The 9975-nt window shown below is 39.5% G+C and overlaps 1 non-coding gene across 1 annotated transcript; it reads right to left on the reverse strand.

Annotated features, from left to right (window-relative positions):
• Positions 1-7568: 7568 nt before the first annotated feature.
• Positions 7569-7640, reverse strand: TRNAC-GCA. The gene has a single exon. It is a non-coding gene; the product is annotated as a tRNA-Cys (tRNA).
• Positions 7641-9975: the final 2335 nt, after the last annotated feature.

Consider the following 9975-nt stretch of genomic DNA (forward strand, 5'->3'; position numbering starts at 1 on the left):
CTAGGCTTAAAAAGGCCCTTGTGGTCATTAGCCTAGTAAACACTTATGAACCTATGAATCTATGAACCTATATGTCAAGAGTATAATGTTAGTAAAACTGCAAACATTAAGACTGCATGTTTAACACCACCCTGGGGACCTTTTGTTAACATGCAGCTGGACTTCACCAATACCAAAATAAATTGTAAGTTATGAGTCTGAGGCATCTGGATGTGCATGTTTTCAGTATGGGTGGAAGCTTACCCATGTCTCAAAGCTGACACAGTCAGAGTAATCAAGAAACTCATGTATTATTTTATTCTGAGATTTAGTATACTGTGTACTTTCAATAGTGACAAGGGAACACAGTTTAATAATTCATTAATGAAAGAGCTATGCAAAATGTTTAATACTAACTTGAGTCTTCACTGTCCCAACCATCCACAGCCTTCTGAATTAGTAGAGAGGGTTAATACGATGCTTAAGAATAACATTTCAAAGATTTTTGATGAAACCCACTTAAAATGGCCCAAAGCCCTCCCCTTAGCATTAATGAGTATAAGACCCTTGCTGAATGCTACCAGAAAGTTAAGTCCATATGAAATATTAATGGGGCTTCCATCTGCCCTTCCCATGGGAATTGCAGATTTAACTTCATCAGATAATGCTATAATTTCTTACTGCAGGAAACTTGTTTATTTTTTGGAGCAATATCATTGAACAGTAAAAGCAGCCCCTCCCCAACCTCCTGACCAGCCCTGTCATCAACTGCAGCCAGGTGACTGGGTTTACGTCAAAACTTTCCAGAGAAAGAACTGTCTAAGCCCGAGGTGAAAGGTCCTTTCCAAGTGCTGTTAACAACCCTGACTGTTCGCTATGGAGGACTACCAATATGGATCCATTTGTCTCATTGCAAGAAAACTTGTCATGTGGGGACCACAGATGAATCATCGCAGCCAACAGAGTGAGATCAAGGTGCACAGATGAATTGTCTGCCCAGTGAGGAAAGTCAACCTCAGTAGCAGTCCATAATGAATCCAATGACAACAGGTACTCTTGCTTTGTTTTTCCTGCTGTTTCATCTTATAAACTGGTAGAGGGAAAACAGTTTCTTGCTGGTTCTTCAGCAATATGTATAGACATGAATGTAACAAGCTGTTGAGTATGTTCACATATACTTCATCATTCTAAGGCAGTGATTCCTATGATTCCCATCCCTGCTTCACAGGTGTCATTTGAAAAGGACCTTAATAACATCAGCTTAACCTGGCATAATGTAACTGATTTTTCAAAGGCTGTGTCTCTTCAACTTGCAACCCCACATCATGGGGACACATGTTATGCCAGAAATGGGACTGTACCAGTAGGAAAAAGCAAATGTAATGACACCAGGCATGAAAGTGTGTTAGACTCTTTGCACTTAAAAAGCTATGACTGGGGGCATGGCATGGGCATGATAAAGGATCGTTACTACACTGGGGTAATTGTGCCTACCTCTGGTTGCCTACAAACTGGTCTGGATGCTGCTTTGTAGGCTATATCACTCCTGCTATTCAGCATTTCAAAACTCCTGCAGCAGGTAGACTGAGAACTTAGTGAGCAAATCCACTGGGCAGAGAGTTTTCAGTTTTTGTTCCTGAATATGGAGTGCAAAGGACAATGTTTGAAGCCATCATGCTTGCTCAAATTCTTCAACAGGTAGTCAACCAAACGTTGCATCACATCAGGATGGCAAATTGAGAAATGACTGAAATGCAAACTGTGGTGTTACTTGATTAGCACTTGATATGCTTGCTGCAAAAGGTGGTCATGTGCCCTCATAGGAAGTCATTGTTTTTCATATATTGGTGACTATCATGATGAACAGGAAACACTGGCACAATTCATGGAGCAAAGGGCCAAGGATTTGGACCGCACATCAAAGCAATATACACTTTTTGAATGGTTGGGCAGTGTTTTTGATAACCTGGAAACTAGTATAGTCAGGGTATTGTAATCATGCTCTTAATAATTTCTGATATTTTCTATTTTAAAGGCTGTAGTTACAAGATGTTTAACCTTGCCTGCATGCAAAATGCCACTCACATACTAGATAATAAAAATGATCACCATAGATGATAAATACTATAATGCTAAAGCTTATTTTATTAAGCTAAAAAAATAAAAATATAATTACATGTATTGTATGACACTAATAGTGTCAAAGGGGGAAGATTGTTATGGGACAAGATCAGTCTTATTAAAATGTTTATTAGTTTCCACTTTTATTAATGATTCTATAATAGGATTGTTTAAAACAAATATACTTTGTATGCAGGACTGTGGAAAAATAGAGTTTCATAAGCTGAAGTTATTATGGTGTTTCAACTGCATTCTTTTAATGTTTAACAGGAAAAAAGTAAGTGTTAAAGGAAGAGAGCCATGTTGCTAGTGTAAATGGAATTTGTTAGCCTGATTCCTCCAGGCTGGGAGTGAGTTGTTGCTAGGGTAAGTTTGTTGATAAGTAAAATGTCCAAGGTCAGAAAACAAAATCCTTGGAGCAGGTGGGTCATCTAAAAAAAGGTGTTAACATAAAGTCTAAGGCGAAAATCACGAAAAATAAAAACATTTCTAAAGTTATTGATTTGTTAAAATTAATGTAACGCCAAAATCTTGCATGGTTACATTAATAAGCAAATGCATAAAAGATGCAGTTTCCTTTGTGGATTGAGACTGGTTTACAAATTTCTATAAAAGTAGTCTCCCACCGCTGTTAAATAAAATTTCTGTTTGCACATCCTAAAGTGTTATTCCTGACTGAAGGCAGATAAGGTAAATTCTTAATGTTATTTATTTACTTACTTTAACAAGAGGTATGGATGAGTGAAGCACTAGAGTGTTGATGCCCCACTATAAGGGTAGTCTTACACCTGACCCAGGTAATTACAGATCCATCAGTCTTAGAAATCACATCTGCAAAGCCATGGAATGCATTATAACTGGCCTCATAAACTATGATATCAAGAATATTATTAGACTTAGCTGAACATTATTAGTTTGGCTTTGGGAAGCATTGATCCTGTCTATTGAATCTGGTAAACTACTTTTTAAAGGGATTCAGAGGCTTCCGGAGGCTGTAGATGGTGGGTATATGGTACATACAGCATATCTTGACCTCAACTAGCCTTCAACACCAATGCCCTTGCTTGCATCATGCATAAGCTAAATGGTTTAAAAATCAACCCATATATGGTAAGATAGAAAGCTAGCTGGAAGACAGAACAAAGTGCAAGTTATACATACTTCATCAGAAAGTATAAAAGTGACCAGCAATATCCCTCAGGGCTCAGTGCTGGAACCTCTCCTTTTTTGACCTTTAGTTCTCTGATATTGAAGAAGAGAACTGACTTTACAGATGACGTTAGCTAGGGTTGTTGTTAAGTCACCCTCTGATACCTAAAATTTCAAGAATTAATTCACTTTAGTAAACTCGTGGTGTGCTAAAATGGGCTCAGACCAAACGCTGAAAAGTATATTAATCAAGTACAATGCTGCCTTCACGGTACATTTCTTTAAACATATTAACCAATTAGAAAGAAAAACCCTGAAGGTTCTTAACGTAAAAATATCACTGGCCTAAAGTTCAAGAGGTATTAAAAGAGGCTGGAAGCTCAATTCCTTTATTTAGTATTCTATAGACTGTTATTTGGCAACTAGATAGGTAGACTGGTCTACAGACCCCTTTCTGCCACATTTTTCTGATATTTGAGTGAAGAACTCTGATTTGTTTACTGTGCCATTAAAAACCTGGTTGTCCTGACCTCCTTTCCCTCTGTAGGTCCAATGGCTTCACCAGTACTAGAACCAGGGACCTAAATATTCACCAACAGATGAATAAGAAAAGGTAGAGGGATAGATTTATAACACAATTCATCCCTAACCTCTGGAATAAACTACCCCTGCATACAGTGCAACTCCTTAGCTTAGTTTAGCATAACCTGGATGACTGGATAAGTGTTTACAAATTTACTCTGGGATTGACTAGTACAATCCTTCTGGTGAAAGGAGGTACAGCCTGAGGGAGGGTACTGGCAAGGCATAAATGGTCATAAGACTCGATAAGCTTGGAATACCTATGAATCTATGAATCAAAACAGACTTGGAATGGTAAAACATAATATTCAGTCCTATGTCTATGAAGCAAACATATTTATTTTCTTTTGCAAGATGTGATTTCAACTTTTTTTTTAAAGAGAGAAGAGTGTCTACTGCATTAAAGTATTACATGATGGAATATATATATATATATATATATATATATATATATATATATATATATATATATATATATTTTTTTTTTTAAACAAATGGCCAGTGAATATCTGGGTCTATTTCTATTTTAAAATGAATAAGTGTACCTATGCACAGATAAATTGTATGCAAGTTATTGAAAATATTTAAGTTTCAGAAAATGGAATGTAAGTATTGAACAGAAAGAAGGATCTGCCTGATATGGGTAACCAGTTTGTGTTTTGCACTGAATGACAGGGGTATTTAGTGGAACTATAAGGGTGAACAAATCTCAATAACATATTCTCTGCCTTTTGTAATATAACTTTGTCATGGCCTGAAAGAGGGGCCATAATGGGTAAGGCATACAGATCAACATAATTCATCTGCACATAAAATGAGAAGTGTCATTGGCTACATTTAGTTGCTGTGACACTTTTGAAGCTGTCTATGTGATTGAAAAAAAGACAGATTATTCAGCAGAATACCAAGGTAGTATAAGTAAAGTTTTTGTTGAGTCAGTAATGCTAGTGGCTGATGCTCATGAAGATGATACTTATTGTGACCCACTGCAACTTCCCTCCCGTGTGATTTTTTGGGAGATGTCTGACGCACATATTTGTAGATTACTTTTTATGTCTTTATATGTTTTTAGTTGACTTCCACAGTGGGGCAGCGGTAGTGTTGTTGCCTCACAGCAAGACGTTCTCCCGTTTGATTCTCGGCTGGAGTGCAGGGCGTACCTTCTGTGTGGAGTCTGCATGTCCTCCTCGCAGTTGGGTGGGCGTTCAAAAGACATGCGTAAATGGGAGTGCCTTCATTGAAGGTTGAACGTCAAGGTGGCACCTCAGCGTTTGTGAAAATCTACTGCCAATCATTAGTGGACCGGAGTTCCGCTGTGGCGACCCCTAACCGGGAAAAGCCAAAAGACAACAACAACATATGTTTTTAGTTGAATAAGGCTTTTTTGGATAGATGGGTCCTTTGCTTCATTGACTTTTTAACTAATTGTTTAAATGGATGCTTATTTGTATTGGTTCATATAAGGGATTTAAGACATGTGTTTCTAGTGTTCTGTATTCTGAAGAAGTCCTAAGTATTAGGACAAAGCGCTTAATAAATATATGTATTTTTTATTTTATTGGATGGTATACTTTATTCATCTACTTACTTGCACCAGCACAGTATAGCTATTGGGGTGTGCAGAGATGACATGGACCTTTTCATGTTACAAGTTTTTCATTGGTTGCATGGGCACACACCTTCTGCACTGATGCACAATATTTCTCAGCCATGGACAACCAAGCATAGCCTTTAATTAGCATTACAAGAATCATGTTACACTGTTGCTGCACTTCCATCATGGAACCATAGAACTGGACAAGAAACCACAACTTTTCCTGCATCGTCATGCAATGTGCCCAGCCATTGTGCGGTAGAGTGTTGTCCAATGGGTCCTCACTCTCTCTTGGCTTCTCTGCTGTCATTGGATAAGGCTGGGGTTGAAGCTTTAACATGGACAGTTGTATCACATCCAAAGGTGCCCCAAATAGATGGCTTGTCTAGAAACTTCCTAGTGATCATGTTAGGAAGCATGTTACAATCATTGGGCAAGTGGTGGCAGGGACAAACTGCATATCCCCCAAAATATGCATACAGGCAGTGAAACTGGGCCTTCATCAGATTGAACAGATGGTCAGTTATGTTTCTGGTTTGCATGTGGGCAGTGTTATCTCCCACATGCAAATGCCAGAATTTTCCTTTTGCCAGCATTTGTTTGACATTTTGAATGCTCAGCAAAGTGAATGTTCAAATAAATGAATGACTTGTCTGCTTACCACAGTTCCTGCACTTGACAACTTGGTGACCCTGTGGAATTTCCTTATGAAAGGAGCAGTGATATACATTATATAAATGCCAGTTGTGGAAATCACATGCACTGCCAGGGCAGACATATAGATAATATGCATGTCAGATGATGGAATCATAGGCATTGCTAGTGATATAGATAATATGTATGCCAGATATGGGAACCATGGACTCTGCCAGGGCAGTGATATATCTAACCTCTAAGAAGTAGATGCTAAACAGTAGGGGTCCCAGGACAGATCCCGGAGGAACACCACTAGTGACAGGTCTCCTGTCGGAGGTTGAGGCACCTATTTTGACATTTTGGATCCTATTTGTTTAGCCAGTTGACCACCCACCTGGTGAGATAGGGATTTATGCCAAATTGTGCTAGCGTTTCAATGAAGCCAGAGTAGGGGATTGTGTCACAGGCCTTGGCCAAGTCAAGGTAAGCTGTATGTACTGACTTTTCCTCATCCAGTGCCTTGGTGACAGTCTCAAAAAAGTCAACCAGATTCAACAGGCAAGATCTGCCTTTGAGGAATTCAAACTGGGTGGGGTTAAGTGCTTGGAGATTGTCTATGTCCTTGTTTATGAGGTCCTTAATAATACACTCCATGGCCTTACATATCGGACTTGTCAAGCTAATTGGGTGATAGTTTCCAGGACCGGTAGTGGCACCACCTTTGTCCAAAGGGATGACAATGGCAGTTCTTCACTTTGCTGGAATGAAGCCTGTACTTAGGCTATAGTTGAACAGAGTGCTCAATGGCAAGGCTAGTTCTTGCTGGAGATGTTGCAGAATACAGCCTGGGATACTATTAGGTCCTATGGAAGCTGTGTTCTTTGCCTTGGATAGGGCCTTTAACCCTTGCTCTATGGAGATGTGAGGTGCGGGGTAAGTTTCGGGGATGTTGAATGGGCCTTTGGGGGGGCAGGGGGTGACATTTGTACTGAACTTATCTGCTAGCAGCTTGGCTAAGTCGACAGGATCAGTGTAAGTGGTAGTGTTAAGAACTAATTCGGAACAAACCTGGGCTTTGCCATGGAGGTTTCTGATGTAACTGAAAAAGGCTTTGTGATTAGCCTTTGTTTTGGAAGCTAGTTTCAATTCATAACTGGCTTTGGAGGTTTTCACTAGTGATCTAATTTGCTTGTTGAGACTAAGGAGGGAGTTTTTCCAATTGGGAATTTATGCCTTTTTACCCTTGGACAACAGCTTCTTCCTTTTGTTGTAAAGCCTGCTGATAGAGGATGTCCACCACATAGGTTTGTGCTTCCTTGAGGAGCAGGTTTTAGTTTGGTTGGGTATATCTGAGTCCATACAGTTGTACAGGTGTTTGTATACTGTACTGGCATACAGTTCAGCATATTTGTCTGCATCCTGTAAGGGGTGCAGTGGTGTGAAGCTACTGATACCTTCCCTTAGAAGGTTGTAGTCAGTTTTTGAGAAGTAAAAATCTAACCCTTACAAGGAGCACCTGGATTTGGACCAGGGACCTCTTGATCTGCAGTCAAATGTTCTATCACTGAACTATACCCCCAATCGTATATATACAAACTACGAGATTCCACTACAGTGGAGAAAGGAGAAAAACCTCAATCCACATTGTACCATTACCCCATACAATGACCATTAATGTCTATTGAGCTTCCTGGTTTTTGATATTCCTGCCTTGATCTTGTAAGGTTCATAGTTGTGGTACTTTGAACATATAATAGGAATCCATAGTGACATGCAATTTGCTGCATGTGTAATGTACTCAGTCATTATGATTTACAACTTATTCCCAGAGTTGTTCATTTGCATCTCATTATGTACCCATTAAAATGCGTGCTTTCATTTTCTTGTCATTATGTGTTCTTTTGCATATACCTGTTCCCACACTGTTTTCCTCACTGTTGCATACAGCTTGCTGGTACTATGAACTGCAATATGTCTGCCAATCAGCATTTCCTGTACAGCAGAGCACTGTGTGCTACTCAACGTGTTTACTTTATTTATTTATTTAGTTATTTAGTTATGTGTGTTTGTTTGTTTATTGGGTTAGAGCACTGATCAGATCTGACCATTTGCAGGTTTAATCTGGATTATATACACAGTAACAAGAGTAAAGTAAGATTAAAGGTATAACTAAATTATACAGCATAGTAACATGGCATGACATGAGTGCAAAAGATGTGTACTTATTTACAATATGGTTTAAAAAGAAGTAGGAACAGGAATGCACAGTGCATAATACAGGGATCATAGGTGAGGTAAATGTGGACCAGCCAAAAGAACAAACATAATACATACAAGTTCGAGGGAGGGAAATTTTAACAGTGAAGAGAAAATAAACTGTATAATACTAAGAGCTGTAATAGGAGAGCTAATAACAGGAGAAGTGGGTATTAGATATGTAGTAAGGAATGAATAGGTCAGATGGAGAAGCAGGGGGTATGAGTTTATATGTTAGAGAGGTTCAGAGATTAAACAGGCAAGGTTTTCAGCGATAAATTTAACAGTGCAACCATATGGGTTAGGTGAAATGGTCTGTGTTCTAACATGTGCCCTTATTTTTTCCAGGTAGGTATTAGTTGAACCAATGTCTGATCTGTTTGTAGTCTCAAATTTCAGTAAGAAAAGACAATGAATACTGAATCTTCATCCACCAGCACCTCCTAAGTAATATCTGCCAATCCTAATCCTAAACCTGTCCCTAAATCTAATCTGAAACTCTCTTAGAAAACCGTTTTCCATAACACTACAACTACACAAGACAGCTTGGGTTAACGCATACTCACACTACATGTACCCCTTTACCTAGCCCTAACTCTAACCTTAATCTGCAAAGACACACACACACACACACACACACACACACACACACACACACACACACACACACACACACACACACACACACACACACACACCACAAACACACACAGACACAACACAAACACAGACACTCACAGACACAACACAGACACAGACACACAGACACACAAACACACAGACACACACAGACACACACACACAAAACAATACAACTACACTTAAACTTTTCTTGATATTGATGATAATGGAAATTCAGCAAACTCTCAATCTTTTTCTTTTTTGAAGTGTACCGTGGGACAGACAGGAGGTGGAACTTAGAATTGGTAGTCCACCTCTTCAAACAGGCCAGCCACAAGTGTAGTCCCTCAGGGATCAGTCCTTGGACCGCTCCTTTTTGGCACATACTTCTCAGAAGTCAAGGCCAATGTCAGTGGTCTCTGGCTGACTAAATTTGCAGATGATTGCAAATTAGGAGCTGTAATTGAATCTCACACTGACACAAATGTTCTCTAGCAGGGCCCAACACCGACAAACAACTGATGTCAGAGCCGTGGGCTAAAACTAAATGCCAAGAAATGCATAATAGTATCCTTTGGGAAGTCATCCATCCCTTTTAACTATCATATTGACAACACACCCCTTAGAGATGACCCAGTTGTCAGGGACTTAGAGACACACATAGGTTCATAGGTTAGTACTAGGCCAAAGGCCATGGAGCCAATGCAAGCCTAGCCCAAGAATATTCTCAGTCATCTAGCTGCCAGACATTAGTTCCTTGTGCCCCATCAAGCATGCTATTGAAGTGATCCTCAGGGTAAATTTCCTATTACCCATCCATTCGCCAAAATTTTTATTGAAGAGGGCTAGTGAGGTGCTCTGCTTGATGTGAATGCGGGGTTTATTCCAGAGTATGGGAAGTCTCTGGGTTAGGAACCTGTCCCTCCAGCAGGTTCTGTTTAATGTGGTGATGAGGTTGAGGTCTTTGGAGCATTTGGAGTGGAGGGTTTATGACTTTTTCAGATGAAGCATGTCTAGCAATACTGGGTCAGACATGG

Source organism: Protopterus annectens, chromosome 10.part0 (assembly GCF_019279795.1).
Source record: "Protopterus annectens isolate FY-2018-M chromosome 10.part0, PAN1.0, whole genome shotgun sequence".
Classification (NCBI taxonomy): Eukaryota; Metazoa; Chordata; order Ceratodontiformes; family Protopteridae; genus Protopterus; species Protopterus annectens.